Here is a 9,830-nt window from a genome sequence, read left to right on the forward strand (position 1 = left end):
AATGCTCAAGAAAACAGGGACACATATCCCAGAGCGTGGAGGGATTTAAAAATTAAACTTTGCCAGGTGAAGAGTTACCGAGCACAGGGCGATGTGGAATATAGTGAATGCTAGGACAATAGCAGCAGAGATTTCCAGGAACTCAATTTTTAAAAAGGGGATTCAGGATGAGAGGCCTTCTCCCTGCCTGGGTCACCCTCGCCGGTTTCAAAGTCACAGCTGAAGAATTCATTGTTGACGGCTCCTGAACACACTTAGCCCTGGGGCGGCACAGTGGCAGTGTTGTCAGCACTGCTGCCTCACAGCTCCAGGGACCCAATAATAATAATCTTTACTTTGGTCACAAGTAGGCTTACATTAACACTGCAATGAAGTTACTGTGAAAAGCCTCTAGTCGCCACACTCCGGCGCCTGTTCAGGTGCACAGAGGGAGAATTCAGAATATCCAAATTACCCAACAGCACACATTTCGGAACTTGTGGGAGGAAACCGGAGCACCCGGAGGAAACCCACGCAGACACGGGGAGAAACTGCAGACTCCGCACAGACAGTGACCCAAGTGGGAACCGAGCCTGGGACCCTGGCACTGTGAAGCAACAGTGCTACCCACTGTGTTACTGTGCTGCCCACATGAATTCCATGCCTGTATGAGTTCCAGCCTCGGGTGACTGGAGTTTTCATTTTCTTCCCACGTCTGCATGGGTTTCCTCCGGGTGCTCCGGTTTCCTCCCACAGTCCCAAAAATGTGCAGGTTAGGTGGACTGGCCAGGATACATTGCTCCTAGGTGGGATTGCGGGGACATGGTGGGGATTGGATTGGGTCCAGGCAGTGTGCTCCATCAGAGAGTCGGTGCAAACTCGATGTACCAAATGGTCTCCTTCCGCACTGTAGCAATTCTGATGGGCAACAATCCATTCTTGGGCAGGCATCAGCCACACACTTGAAAACACCAGCTCTAACTCGCCCATCACCACCACCCTTACTCTGTGAGAGTTACCTCCAGGCTATATGTTGCAATGCTCTCTGCTAATCCAGTTTTACAGGTTATGTTCCTCCATTCTGGCCTCCCACACATCTTGCATTTCTAACTAGCCTCATCATCAGAGTGGAGGCAGGAACAAAACAGCAGTTGCCTTCTGCCCCTTCCATTAGAGACACCGATTCAGATCACCCATTCTAACCTTGCACAATTTTCTTTCATTGTTGCATATCTCCCGTCAAGTAACTCATTATTCTCCTCTTCACCTCAAATTTTTGCATCTTTACTTCCTTGTCCTCTGTTATGGGCCAGGGCTTAAAGAACCCCAAAGTGTATCATGGAGTTCACCTGACCCACAACTTTTAATAGATTGTGATATGGGGAGCACACGGCCCACTCTACAGGTGGTACAGCAGAAATGTAAAAGTATTTTTTAATGCAAAACAATGTTTATTCTATGAATTCAAGTTAATCTTTTTAAACATACTGTGAAGAGCTTAGCAACCATTAATTCAAATACAACCCCCAAAGAATACAACACTAAATAATCCTTTAAACTTTCCTTTTAACATCCATACGACTTAAAACACCTTTCACTAGAAGCACATCAGGTTAAAGTCACTTCTGTTATTAATTTTAAATCACCAGGATCGATTTATAGTCTTTAGATTACAGAGAGAGAGAGATTCATACACCTTCTGGCTGTGATTGCAGCTATCCAGCTCTGAAAACGAAACTAAAACACACCCTGCAGCCTGCTCAAAAACGAAAGTAAAAAGCTGACAGACAGCCCAGCTCCACCCACTCTCTGACATCACTGCAGTAATAAACACCCATTTCTTAAAGGTACTCTCACATGACAGCTCTCATTCCAGGGCAGCACGTTACTTAGCACTATTGCTTCACAGCGACAGGTTCGATTCCCGCTTGGGTCACTGTCAGTGCGGAGTCTGCATGTTCTCCCTGTGTCTGCATGGGTTTCCTCCGGGTGCTCCAGTTTCCTCTCACAAGTCCCAAAAGATGTGCTGTTAGGTGAATTGGACATTCTGAATTCTCCCTCTGTGTACCCGAACAGGCGCCGGAGTGTGGCGACTGGGGCTTTTCACAGTAACTTCATTGCAGTGTTAATGTAAGCCTACTTATGACAATAAAGATTATCAAACACCGTTGTGAATCTGTGTGGAACTCACTCTATTGTCTCACTCTTTCAAATGAGACAAGCTCGATACCTCCACTTTTAAACATTCTACAGCTCCAGTCATTAAACCCAATATCATATTCACTGTCTTTATTTTTTTTTTTTTAAGATGACTGTATGTGTTGCTTTTACAATGCTTTGTGAAGCGAATCTTCAAATACTTCCACTTTTGCTCATCACCAATTCTTCCATCAAAGATATTTGAGCAAAAAAGACAAAAGGCCGTGATTCTCCGTCCCATCACACCCGTTTTCCAGCGCAGCCCCACCGGCAGCAGGATTCTCCATCCCGGCAGCCTGCCAATGGTGTTTCCCCTTTGTGGGCACCCCCACGCCATCGGGAAGTCTGTGGACAGGAGTGCGCTGCCGGCGAAACCGAGGACCACGCCGACGGAGAATCCAGCCCAAAATATTGTGCAGTTCGCAATTATCGACACCAAAGGTTGTAAAGGTGTCATGGGATTATGGGGCGAATGTGGGGTTGGATTATGGAGCGACGGTAAGAAGAATGGCCAGGATCATTTTGAATTGGGGAGCAGGCTCGAACGGCCGAATGGCCTCCTCCTGCTCCCATTTTCTATCTTTCAGCATTCCAATCTGCCATTTCTGTTACCCACCTTCTCCAGATTCTACCCCTTTAGGGGCTGGTTTAGCACACGGGGTTAAATAGCTGGCTTTTAAAGCAGACCAAGGCAGGCCAGCAGCGTGGGTTCAATTCCCGTACCGGCCTCCCCGAACCGGGAATGTGGCGACTAGGGGCTTTTCACAGTAACTTCATTTGAAGGCTACTTGTGACAATAAGCGATTTTTATTTTATTTCATTTACAGCTTCTTCTTCTGCTGGGGTTTAGATCACCGCACCCCCACCAACAGCATTTTGAATTGAACCTCACTCCCCAACCACACAAAGTAACTGCAGCTCTGCTGTATGTACACTGACCAATCTGCCTTTGTGTCCCCCGTCCCCCCCCCCCCCCAACTCCCCGAATTCAATGCCCCTCGATCTTCAGTTATCTTGCCAAAACCTCTCTGATAACCCATGCGCACCATACCCACTAAATTTCCCATGCCTCCTCAAAAGAGCCTCGGCTGATTTCTCCAGTACCAACTCTCCCCCCCTGAAATCCCTCATTGCAACTTCCTAAATAGACATTCTTATCCAGATGCCAAGCTGCCTGGCCTGGAATTACCCAGTACCAGCTCTCCCTTACAGCAAGAGAGAGCGAGTAGGTATATCACAGTCAGACTCTGAACTTCACCGCATTTCTACACTTTGGAAAGGGTCACTCTTTCGAGCAAAGGGTCCTTACCATAGAATTCATACAGTGCAGAAGGAGACCATTCACCCCATCGAGTTGGCACCGAACCTCTGAAAGAGCACCCTGGCCAGGCCCACTCCCCAATCCTACCACCATAACCCCACCCAACCTGCACATCCTCACACACAAAGTGTGGCCAATGCACGCCTTTGGAGGACTGTGGGAGGAAACCCACGGGGAAAACGTGCAAACTCCAACCAGTCACTCCGAGGTCAGAATTGAACCCGGGTCCCTGGCACTGTGAGGCAGCAGTGCTAACCACTGTGCCACCCTCGATGCCGAATATGACAACAGTAAATTAAGGAAAGGGCCAAATTAAATTCTGTTGTCAACTACTCCTCCCCAAGTGGAATTAGTTTCCCTACTTTACAAGGCATGTTGCTACTAGAAAGAGATTTACTTTAAAAAAAATTAGAAACTGGTTTTCCTTGGCCCAGGGAATCAACATACTGTCGACACAAGTCCCAGACTGATTTACACTGCGAGGGTTTCCTCTGGCCATCAGTCCAACCTATCACTGGGGGAGCGCAGTCCACATTTAACGAGAGAGAGAGAGAGAGAGAGCTCCAGGATGTCTAATGAATATCTGAAAACCTTTAACATTTGGCATTGCCGAAAACCACAGTTACCCAGAGTGGTTTCAGTGGTATGCTAAAGTCAAAACAAGGCAACATTTCCCAATCACATGAGAGAGAGAGTAAGAGATAAAAAGCCAACACAGACATACAACCGGAAAAGCAGCTGAATGCTGATATAGAGATTGTTGTTACTTACAACCAGCGGCTACGTTGGAAGAATCAATCTACTCTATTCTTTTAGGCTCAAGTTGCTATATTCTAAGACACCTCTTCGTAGCTACTATCTTACAAGAAGCTTTCACCCCACAACAAGCTCTCACCCCAAAGTCTTCCAGTTGTCTGTATTTCGAGGACAATTGATATTCCGTGTAAGAATCAAGGCATCCCTATAATGCAGGAGGCCATTCGCTCCATCGAGTCTGCACTAATCCTCAAAAAAAGGAGCACCCCACCCAGACCCACGTGACCCTTTCGACACTACAAGAAGCAAGTTAGCATTGCCAATCCACCTAACTGTGGGAGGAAAACCACGAAGGCGCGGGGAGAATGTGCAAACTCCACACAGTCACCCCAAGGTCAGAATCGAACGCGGGGTCCTTGGCGCCGTGAGGCAGCAGTGCTAACCACCATGCTGCCCTCAATTAGCAATTCCTTTAAGGAAGGGAATACCATACGCAGCGAGTAACAGTAACAGGCAAGGAGGAGGCCATTCAGCCCAGCTCCTTTGAAGGACCTATTTAATCAACCCCACTTTCCCTTTCAAGAATCGATCAAATTCCCCTTTTCCGAAAGTTATCTGCTTCCACCTCCCTTTTTGGGCAGTCCATTCCCAATTACAACAACTGACAGGAAGGAAAACGTGCATCCCTGTCTGGTTATTCTGTTAAGGAGAGACATCAGAACAGAGCCCTCCGGCTGGTGGCCGTTCATGGTCTTGACATCAAACCTCCCTTTAACTGTCCCTGGTCAAAACAAAAAGGGGGAAAGAGCACAAATCTAGCTCCTCCAAGCCACCGTTACATAACCAAAATCCTGCAACCATGATCCCATCTACCAAATCTCCTCCTGTGGCCTTGCCACCCTTCCTAAGGGGTGATGCCGAGGACTGGGGCCAACAGTCTGGCAAGGGCCTAAGCAGGGTTTTAAAACAGACCAAAAAACAAATAAGAAAGAGAGAGGATGATGACAAACGGTGTGTTGATATGCTTTCTCTGGGTATCATTTTTAAGAATTAGGTGAACCCTATACATCCCCCTTTTAAATAGCAGCTTAATCAAGTTGTCCTGCCATCCTGAAGAGATTTAGGAAGCCCCAAGACGGTTTTATTTTGGTGCAAACCCTTTTGGAAACTAACATTTAGTTTGTGTTCTCTCTCCTGCTGCCGTTTCTCTCATTTCCCAGAGAGGTTCTCTGGTTCCTGCTCATTGTTTACATTTTCCCCAAAGCGGCTCCTCAGCTTCATCAGCAGCTCAGCCTCCCCGTCAACCCACAGCCTCCCCCTCCCCCCTCAGCCTCCCCCTCCCCCCTCCTCAGCCTCCCCCCCCTCCACCCTCAGCCCCCCCCCTCCACCCTCAGCCCCCCCCCTCCACCCTCAGCCCCCCCCAGCCCCCCCCTCCACCCTCAGCCCCCCCCTCCACCCTCAGCCTCCCCCCCTCCCCCCCTCAGCCTCCCCCTCCCCCCTCAGCCTCCCCCTCCCCCCCCAGCCTCCACCCCTCCCCTCCCCCCTCAGCCTCCCCTCCCCCTCAGCCTCCACCCCTCCCCTCCCCCCTCAGCCTCCACCCCTCCCCTCCCCCTCAGCCTCCCCCCTCCCCTCCCCCTCCCCTCAGCCTCCTCCCCTCCCCCTCACCCCTCCGCCTCTCCCCCCCCTCCGACTCTCCCCCCTCCCCCCCTCCCATCAGCCTCCCCCCCTCCCCTCCCCCCTCAGCCTCCCCCTCCCCTCCCCCCTCAGCCTCCCCCTCCCCTCCCCCCTCAGCCTCCCCCCCCTCCCCCCTCCTCCCCTCCCCTCAGCCTCCCCCCGCCCCTCAGCCTCCCCCCCTCCCCTCTCCTCTCCCTCAGCCTCCCCCCCCCTCCCTCAGCCTCCCCCCTCCCTCAGCCTCCCCCCTCCCTCAGCCTCCCCCCTCCCTCAGCCTCAGCCTCCCCCCTCCCTCAGCCTCAGCCTCCCCCCTCCCTCAGCCTCCCCCCCCTCCCTCCGCTCCCTCAGCCTCCCCCCTCCCCTCCCTCAGCCTCAGCCCCTCCCCTCCCCTCCCCCCTCAGCCTCCCCCCCTCCCCTCCCCCCTCAGCCTCCCCCCTCCCTCAGCCTCCCCCCTCCCCTCCCCCCCTCAGCCTCCCCCTCCCCCCCTCAGCCTCCCCCTCCCCTCCCCCCCTCAGCCTTCCCCTCCCCTCCCCCCCTCAGCCTTCCCCTCCCCCTCAGCCTCCCCCTCCCCTCCCCCTCACCCCTCCCCTTCCCCCTCCCCTCCGCCTCCCCCCTCCCCTCCGCCTCCCCCCTCCCCCTCCCCCCTCACCTCCGCCTCCCCCCTCCCCCTCCCCCCTCACCCCTCAGCCTCCCCCCTCCCCTCCCCCCTCAGCCTCCCCCCTCCCCTCCCCTCCCCCTCACCCCTCAGCCTCCCCCCTCCCCTCCCCCCTCAGCCTCCCCCCTCCCCTCCCCCTCACCCCTCAGCCTCCCCCCTCCCCTCCCCCTCACCCTCACCCCTCCCCCTCAGCCTCCCCCCCTCCCCTCCCCCTCAGCCTCCCCCCCTCCCCTCCCCCTCAGCCTCCCCCCCTTCCCTCCCCCTCAGCCTCCCCCCCTCCCCTCAGCCTCCCCCCCTCCCCTCAGCCTCCCCCCCCTCCCCTCAGCCTCCCCCCCTCCCCTCAGCCTCCCCCCCTCCCCTCAGCCTCCCCCCCTCCCCTCAGCCTCCCCCCCTCCCCTCAGCCTCCCCCCCTCCCCTCAGCCTCCCCCCCTCCCCTCAGCCTCCCCCCCTCCCCTCAGCCTCCCCCCCTCCCCTCAGCCTCCCCCCCTCCCCTCAGCCTCCCCCCTCCCCTCAGCCTCCCCCCCTCCCCTCAGCCTCCCCCCCTCCCCTCAGCCTCCCCCTCACCCCTCAGCCTCCCCCCTCCCCTCCCCTCCGCCCCTCCCCCCTCCGCCTCCCCCCCACCCCCCCTCAGCCTCCCCCCCACTCCGCCTCTCCCTCAGCCTCCCCCACCCCCCCCCACTCCGCCTCTCCCTCAGCCTCCCCCCACACCCCCTCAGCCTCCCCCCCACCCCCCCCACAGCCTCCCCCCCACCCCTCAGCCTCCCCCCACCCCCCCCTCAGCCTCCCCCCCACCCCCCCCCCTCAGCCTCCCCCCCACCCCCCCCCTCAGCCTCCCCCCCACCCCCCCTCAGCCTCCCCCCCACTCCGCCTCTCCCTCAGCCTCCCCCCCACTCCGCCTCTCCCTCAGCCTCCCCCCCACTCCGCCTCTCCCTCAGCCTCCCCCCCACTCCGCCTCTCCCTCAGCCTCCCCCCCACTCCGCCGCTCCCTCAGCCTCCCCCCCACTCCGCCGCTCCCTCAGCCTCCCCCCCACTCCGCCGCTCCCTCAGCCTCCCCCCCACTCCGCCGCTCCCTCAGCCTCCCCCCCACTCCGCCTCTCCCTCAGCCTCCCCCCCACTCCGCCTCTCCCTCAGCCTCCCCCCCACTCCGCCTCTCCCTCAGCCTCCCCCCCACTCCGCCTCTCCCTCAGCCTCCCCCCCACTCCGCCTCTCCCTCAGCCTCCCCCCCACTCCGCCTCTCCCTCAGCCTCCCCCCCACTCCGCCTCTCCCTCAGCCTCCCCCCCACTCCGCCTCTCCCTCAGCCTCCCCCCCACTCCGCCTCTCCCTCAGCCTCCCCCCCACTCCGCCTCTCCCTCAGCCTCCCCCCCACTCCGCCTCCCCCCCACTCCGCCTCTCCCTCAGCCTCCCCCCCACTCCGCCTCTCCCTCAGCCTCCCCCCCCACCCCCCCCTCAGCCTCCCCCACCCCCCCTCCCCCCACCCCCCCTCACCCCCCCCTCAGCCTCCCCCCCCCACCCCCCCCCTCAGCCTCCCCCCCACCCCCCCCCTCAGCCTCCCCCCCACCCCCCCCTCAGCCTCCCCCACCCCCCCACCCCCCCCTCAGCCTCCCCCCCACCCCCCCCTCAGCCTCCCCCACCCCCCCACCCCCCCCTCAGCCTCCCCCCCACCCCCCAGCCTCCCCCACCCCCCCACCCCCCCCTCAGCCTCCCCCCCACCCCCCCCTCAGCCTCCCCCCACCCCCCCACCCCCCCTCAGCCTCCCCCCCACCCCCCCTCAGCCTCCCCCCCACCCCCCCCCTCAGCCTCCCCCTTCCCCCCCACCCCCCCCTCAGCCTCCCCCTTCCCCCCCACCCCCCCTCAGCCTCCCCCTTCCCCCCCACCCCCCCTCAGCCTCCCCCTTCCCCCCCACCCCCCCCTCAGCCTCCCCCTTCCCCCCCACCCCCCCCTCAGCCTCCCCCTTCCCCCCCACCCCCCCCTCAGCCTCCCCCTTCCCCCCCACCCCCCCCCTCAGCCTCCCCCTTCCCCCCCACCCCCCCCTCAGCCTCCCCCTTCCCCCCCACCCCCCCCTCAGCCTCCCCCTTCCCCCCCACCCCCCCCTCAGCCTCCCCCTTCCCCCCCACCCCCCCTCAGCCTCCCCCTTCCCCCCCACCCCCCCTCAGCCTCCCCCTTCCCCCCTCCCCCCTCAGCCTCCCCCCCTCCCCCCTCAGCCTCCCCCCCTCCTCAGCCTCCCCCCCTCCTCAGCCTCCCCTCAGCCTCCCCCCCCCTCAACCCTTCCCCCTCCTCTCATCCCCTTCCCCCTCAACCGCTTCCCCCAACCTCCCTCCCCTCAACTTTCCCTCAGCCTCTTCCCCCTCCCGCAGCCCGGGCTGCGATGAGGCGGGGGGCAGCCCCCGGCGAGGGGCCTGGGCCGGCCGGGGGCTCGAGCTCTCACTCACCCATCCCCCGGGCTGTCGGTGCCGCCGCCTTGTTGTTGTTGTTGTTGTTGCCGCTTCTCTTCTCTTCTCTTCTCTTCCCTTCCCTTCCTTCCTCTTCTTTCTCCCTCTCGCTCTCTCTCTCCCGCTCACATTCGGCTCTGCACGTCCGAGCGCCGCAGAGAATCCGCACCCACATCTTAAAGGGGCCGCCTCGCCCCCGCCATCACCCCCACAGCCTCTTAAAGGGGCCGGCTCATCTCCCCCCCAAACCCCCACTCACTCACCTACCCAACACCTCCTCCTCCTCCCCCCCACCCCCCCCCCTCACCTCTTATAGGGGCGGCTTCATTTCCACCCCCTCAATCTCCATCTCTCTCCCCCTCGCCCATCCCCTCCTCCCTCCATCTCCTCCCTCAACTCCAACCCCCCTTTCAACCTCTCCTTCATCCCCCTCCCTCCCTCACCTCCATCTCCCTCCCAACCTCTCCTCCATCTCCCTCCCTCCCCCTCCCTCTCCTCCATTCCCCTCCCTCCCTCTCCTCCGTCCCCCCCTCTCCTCCGTCCCCCTCCCTATCCTCCGCCCCCCTCCCTCCCTCCACCATCCCCCTCCCTCCCTCTCCTCCACCCCCCCATCCCTCACCCCCTTCTCACACCTCCCTCTCCTCCATCCCTCCTTCCAACCTCTCATCCACCCCCCTACCACCTCTCCTCCATTCCCCTCCCTCTCTGTCCATCCCTTCCCCTCTCTCCTCCATCCCCTCACTTCCCTCCCACACCTCCATCCCATCCCACCCTCACCTCCATCCTCCTCCCTCTCCTCCATCCTCCTTCCAACCTCTC

General features: G+C 59.6%; 1 protein-coding gene across 1 annotated transcript in view; it reads right to left on the reverse strand.

The window, feature by feature from the left end:
* Positions 1-9,191, reverse strand: part of mgat3a (beta-1,4-mannosyl-glycoprotein 4-beta-N-acetylglucosaminyltransferase a) — a 53,520-nt gene extending 44,329 nt beyond the window's left edge. Inside the window, exon 1 of the mRNA XM_072492100.1 lies at positions 9,012-9,191. The gene's annotated coding sequence lies outside the window, so the exon portion shown is untranslated. The remainder of the gene's footprint in view (positions 1-9,011) is intronic.
* Between the last annotated feature and the right edge of the window lie 639 nt (positions 9,192-9,830).

Source organism: Scyliorhinus torazame, chromosome 29 (assembly GCF_047496885.1).
Source record: "Scyliorhinus torazame isolate Kashiwa2021f chromosome 29, sScyTor2.1, whole genome shotgun sequence".
NCBI lineage: Eukaryota > Metazoa > Chordata > Chondrichthyes > Carcharhiniformes > Scyliorhinidae > Scyliorhinus > Scyliorhinus torazame.